This window comes from Dromaius novaehollandiae, unplaced genomic scaffold (assembly GCF_036370855.1).
Source record: "Dromaius novaehollandiae isolate bDroNov1 unplaced genomic scaffold, bDroNov1.hap1 HAP1_SCAFFOLD_31, whole genome shotgun sequence".
NCBI lineage: Eukaryota > Metazoa > Chordata > Aves > Casuariiformes > Dromaiidae > Dromaius > Dromaius novaehollandiae.
In genome coordinates, this window is record NW_026991289.1 from 4,106,564 (window position 1) to 4,112,020 (window position 5,457).

At 67.9% G+C, this 5,457-nt stretch overlaps 1 pseudogene; it reads left to right on the forward strand.

Annotated features, from left to right (window-relative positions):
* The first annotated feature begins 2,246 nt into the window (after positions 1-2,246).
* LOC135325561 (class I histocompatibility antigen, F10 alpha chain-like) lies at positions 2,247-4,818 on the forward strand (annotated as a pseudogene).
* The last annotated feature ends 639 nt before the right edge of the window (positions 4,819-5,457 follow it).

The window sequence follows — 5,457 nt, forward strand, 5'->3', positions numbered from 1 at the left end:
CCTCCTGCTGCAAGTGGAGGCAAGCGGAGGAGGTTTCGCAGGGCCTGTCAGGGTCGAGCTCTGACCGTCTCTGGCGATGGATTCCCGCACGGCCCTGGCACCCTGCTCCAGTGTTGCACCACCATTCGGCTTCCAAGGCCATTTGCAGTCTCTGAGGGGAATTTTCCCTGCCGCAAGCTGTGCCGTTGCCCTCGTCCTGTCCCCAGGCCCCTCAGGACATCTCTGGCTCCATGCTCTCTGCACGCTCCCGTTAGGCACTTGCAGGCAGCAGTGAGATCCCCCTACGCCTTCTCTTCCACCGGCTGCACAAAGCCAGCACCCTTGGCCTCTGCTCCTGTGTGCTGTGCTGCAGCTGCCAGGCAGCTTGGGGGCCTGCGCTGGGCTTGCTGCAGTGTGGCCCCGTCTGCGTGGGGCAGGGGGCTGGGGATATGGTGCAATGGGGAGGGGCCCTGGGATATGGGTGCAATAGGGCGGGGGCCTGGGGATGTGAGTGCAATGGGGCAGAGGGCTGGGGATATGGGTGCAATGGGGCAGGGGCCTGGGGAGGTGGGTGCAATGGGGCAGGGGGCTGGGACCATGGGTGCAATGGGGCAGGGAGGCTTGGGATATGGGCACAATGGGGCAGAAGCCTGGGGACGTGCGCGCAATGGGGCAGGGGGCTGGGACCATGGGTGCAATGGGGTGGGGGGCCTGGGTCCATTGGTGGTGGTGGGTGTTGATGTGACCTCATGCCTGAGTCCAGGGGTGCAATGGGGCTGGACACCTGGGTCCATGGGTGGTGGACGGTGCTGATGGGGTTGGACAGCTGGCTCCATGGATGGGTGTGGGTGCTGATGGGACTGGATGCCTGGCTCCAGGGGTGCAACGGGGCTGGACGCCTGGGTCCCCGGGCAGCTCCTCATCCATGGGTGCCACCTTGGGCAGGTTTCCACATCTTCCAGTAGACCTATGGGTGCAGGTGGTGGGCCGGGGGCCACCTACCAGCACTCGGCCTTCGATGGGCGCCACTCCCTGAGCTCCCACTGCTGGCCCCGTGTCCCCATCACCATGTCCCCGTGGTCTCCTGTCCCTATCCCTGCCCCCGTCCCTGCATCCTTGGGTCCCCATCTCCACCGCCGGGTCCCCGTCCCTTGGCCGAGCCAAACTCCATCCCCGGAGCTGACCCCTGTCCCCACCGTGTCCCCCCGTCCCTGTGACAGAGCCAACTCCATCAGCATCCCCACAGCATCCCCGTCCCCATGGTGTCCCCATCCCCACAGCATCCCCATTCGCCTGCCGTCCTCGTCCTCACCATGTCCCCATACCTGTGGTGTCCCCGTCCCCCTGCCCCTGTGACAGGGCCAACTCCATCTCCAGCCCCACGGCATCCCCGTCCCCACGGTGTCCCTATCCCAACCACGTCCCCCTGCCCCGTGACAGAGCCAACTCCATCCCATCCCAATGGTGTCCCCGTCCACACATCGTCCCCAACCCCACATCATCCCCATCCCCAGTGTCCCCCTGCCCCTGTGACAGAGCCAACTCCATCTCCACCCCCACATCGTCCCCATCCCCACGGCATCCCATCCCCACATCGTCTCCATGCCCATGGCGTCCCATCCCCACATCGTCCCCATCTCCACATCATCCCCATCCCCACATCATCCCCATCCCCCCAGTGTCCCCGTCCCCACATCATCCCCATCCCCACATCATCCCCATCCCCCCAGTGTCCCATCCCCACATCATCCCCATCCCCACATCATCCCCATCCCCCCAGTGTCCCATCCCCACATCATCCCCATCCCCACATCATCCCCGTCCCCCCAGTGTCCCCGTCCCCACATCGTCTCCATCCCCACACCGTCCTCGTCCTCCCACATCGCCTCTGCGCTCCCGACCACCACGCGCTCCGCGGAGATCAGCCCGGCGCCCGGTGGCGTCACCACTGCCACGCCGCGCCATTGACGGGCGGCCGCCGGCGGGGCCAATGGCTGCGTGACAAGGTGGGGCGGGAGCCGCGGCTCGGCCCTGCGCAGCGCCCTCCGCGCGCGCCCTCGCTGTCGCTTCTCCCAACCTGCCGCGCCGGGATCTGCCCAGCGCCTGGTGATGCCTGGGTCGACTCGAGCCGCTATTGGCGGGTGGGACAGAGCGCAGCCAATGGCCGTGTGCCGCAGCGGAGCCAATGGTGGCGCGAGGGCGTGGCCCCCGTGGGCTTCTGCGCTGCGTGAGGGCCACGGCGATGGCAGCGAGGAGGCGGTAGCGGGGCGGGCGATGGGGCCGGGGCTGCTGCTGCTGCTGCTGCTGCTGGGGGGCGGTGGGGCGGCGGCGAGTGGTGAGTGCGGGCGGGGACCCCAGCCCCCCTCTGCCCTCCCCCGCCGCCGGGCTCCCCGTCAGCGGCCCCACGGACCGGCCTGCAACCGCCCCCGGGAGGTGCTGCCCCCCCGACCTGCCCCCCGGGACGTGCTGCCCCCCTGGACCCCCCCGGGATGTGCTGCCCCCCCGGAGCCCCCCAACCTGCCCCGCCCGGGACGTGCTGCCCCCCCGACCTGAACCCTGGGACATGCTGCCCCCCCGACCCGCCCGTCTTGTCCCCCCGGGACATCTTGATTTCCCAGATGCCCCCCAATGTGCCCACCCCAGCCCCTCACCGCACCCCGTGTCCCTGCAGGCCCCCACTCCCTGCGCTACTTCAACACCGCCGTGACGGAGCCCAGCCCGGGGCTGCCCGCCTTCGTCTCCGTGGGCTACGTGGACGGGGAGCTCATTGATCGCTACGACAGTGAGACGCAGAGAGTGGTGCCGGGCGCGGCCTGGATGGAGCAGGAGGGTCAGGACCACTGGGACGAGGAGACCCGGATCAATCAGGACTGTCAGGAGACTTTCCGTGTGTACCTGGACACGCTACAGGAGTGCTACAACCAGAGCGGGGGTGAGCACGGGCCGCGGCTCCAGGGGCCGGGCCGGGGCTCCCGGCGGCAGCCACTCGCCATCAACGCTGGGGGCTGCGGGGCTGGGGTGCCCCTGGCCCTGCGCTGGGTGCCGGGTCCGAGCCCCTCTGGTGCCCCTGAGCCCCCGTCTCCCTGCTTGTGTCTCAGGGTATCACACTGTGCAGCGCACGTACGGCTGTGACCTCCTGGAGGATGGCGGGACCCGGGGGTTTATGCAGCTTGGCTACGACGGGAAGGACTTCATCGCCTTTGACAAGGACACGCTGACATTCGTCACGGCGGATGCTGCTGCGCTAATCACGAAGAGGAAGTGGGAGGCTGAGAATGAGCCTGAGCGCTGGAAGCACTACCTGGAGAACAGCTGCATCGAGGGGCTGCAGGGGCTGCGGACATACGTGGAGTACGGGAGGGCCGCGCTGGAGAGGAGAGGTGAGGGCGAGGCGGGACACCCCGGACAGGGGACGGGCCCCGGGCTCAGTGCTGGGCCCAGGCGCCCGAGGGCGCTGCTGGCGGCGCGGTGCGGCGTGTGCATCCAGGCCTGGGCGCGAGCTGCCTGACCTCCCTCCCTCGCGCCGTCTCCCCAGAGCGCCCTGCGGTGAGAGTGTCGGCCAAGGAGAGCCACGGCTTCGTGACCCTGTCGTGCCAGGCTCACAGCTTCTACCTGCAGCCCATCAGCATCAGCTGGCTGAAAAAGGGCCGCGTCCAAGCCCAGGAGACCAAGCGGGGCAGTGTCACGCCCAACAGTGATGGCACCTCCCTGCCTTGGCCAGCACTGAGGCCCTCCCCACAGAGAAGCACGAGTACCAGTGCCGTGTGGAGCACGCCAGCCTGCCGGAGCCTGGCCTCTTCTCCTGGGGTGAGCGCGGGCGGCCAGAGCTCGTGGTGTGCCCGCTGGAGGCAGCTCCCAGCCCCTGCTCCCGGCCCCGCTCTCTTCCATAGCCACCGAGCTCCCTGCTGCCTGTTGTCCTTGGGGTGGTCTTCGCTGTGGTTGTCGTCATCACGGCAATCGCCGGCTTTGTGGTCTGGAAGAGCAGATGGGGTAAAGCACGGGGGCCGAGGAGGCGGGGGGAGGGAGGCCGGGAGGAGAAGGGGCTCGAGCCGGAGCCCTGGGGCCGGAGCAGAGCCGGGCTGCGAGGGGCCGCGTGGCCTGATGCCTCTTTCTTCCCGCAGGGAGGAAGGAGCAGGGGTACGCAATCGCCAAAGGTGAGTGCCGGGGCTGCTCCGTCCCAGGCCGTGCCTGGCAGTGGGACAGCATTTGCTCTCTGGTTTCTGGCGGCCGCGGGGCTGGCGCGTCCCATCCCCCGCCTGCCCCCATCTCCCCTCTTCCGTGCTTTTCCCCGGCAGCGGGGCAGGGAAAGGGTTGGCATCCCGCCACTGGAGGCTGAGGCGCCCGGGCGCTGCCCTCTGCTCCTGGTGCCTGTGAGGCGGCTCCAGGGCTGGGTCCCGGCCCAGTGGGCTCTGCCCTGGCCCGGCTTTGCCCGCAGCTGGTGCGGGACCTGCAGTGCCACTGGCACGGGGCCGGGGCTCACTGCCGCTCCTCTCTCACAGGCCACGACGGGGCATCCAGCAGCTCCAGAATGGGTCAGAGCTGGTGCTGGGAGCGGGGCGGGGGGCCCCGGCCCAGCGCGATACCAGGCTGGCACCCGCCATGGGGCTGCCGGCTGGCTGGTCGCTGCGGCTGGGTTCCTGGGGGCTTCTGCCTGCTCCCCTGGCTCTGGGAGGGGGGATTTAGCCCCGCAGCGCAGCTCCCGTGGGGGACGGCGACGTGGGGCTGGGACCTGCAGGACAGGGCGCGCACAGGGGTGCGGGGGTACCCCCGCCCCCCACACCTCTGCCTTTATTGATTTTTTCCTCTCTTGTCTTTGCAGGAAGCAATGCCGCCATTTAAGCGCTCCATCCTGGTAAGCGAGGAGCCGCGGCCGGACCTGGCAGCGTGGGCAGCGGGGACCCAGCCCGCCCGAGCGCCTGCCGCCTCCTCGCTGCAGCTTCCGGGATGCCGCCAAGCCCCCTCGGCTCCCACAGCCTGGGAGCAGCAGCACCCGACGCCCCGCTTCAGGCTAAACCCGCCCCATTTGGGTGCTCGGGCACTGCGGGGTGCAGGTGGGCACCCGGGGGCAGGTCGGGGGGCTCAGGCTTTTGTCTCACTGCGCCTTGGATCTGCTCCCTGGCTCCGACGTGCTGCAAAAAGCTGTGAAGGTGGCGGGAAGCCCCCGGAGAAGAGGAGTGCTCGGAGCCTGCTCCTGCTGTGGTCCCAGCTCTGAGCTGGGGTAAAACCAGTTTTATCAGTGTGCGAGGCAGGGTTTCCATCTGCCAGTTGCCTGGGAAATAGAGAATTTGCTGGATTTTTTCAGCACTTGTCCTGGTGGCTCTCTTCGAACAAGAATGCTGTTTCTGTGGTGGGCCTCTTCGAACAAGAATGCTGTTTCTGTGGTGGGCCTCTGAACAAGAACGCTGTTTTTTTGGTGTGTCTCGTAGCACAGGAACGTTGTTTTTAGGTGTGTCTGTTACGACAACAATGCTGTTTTCT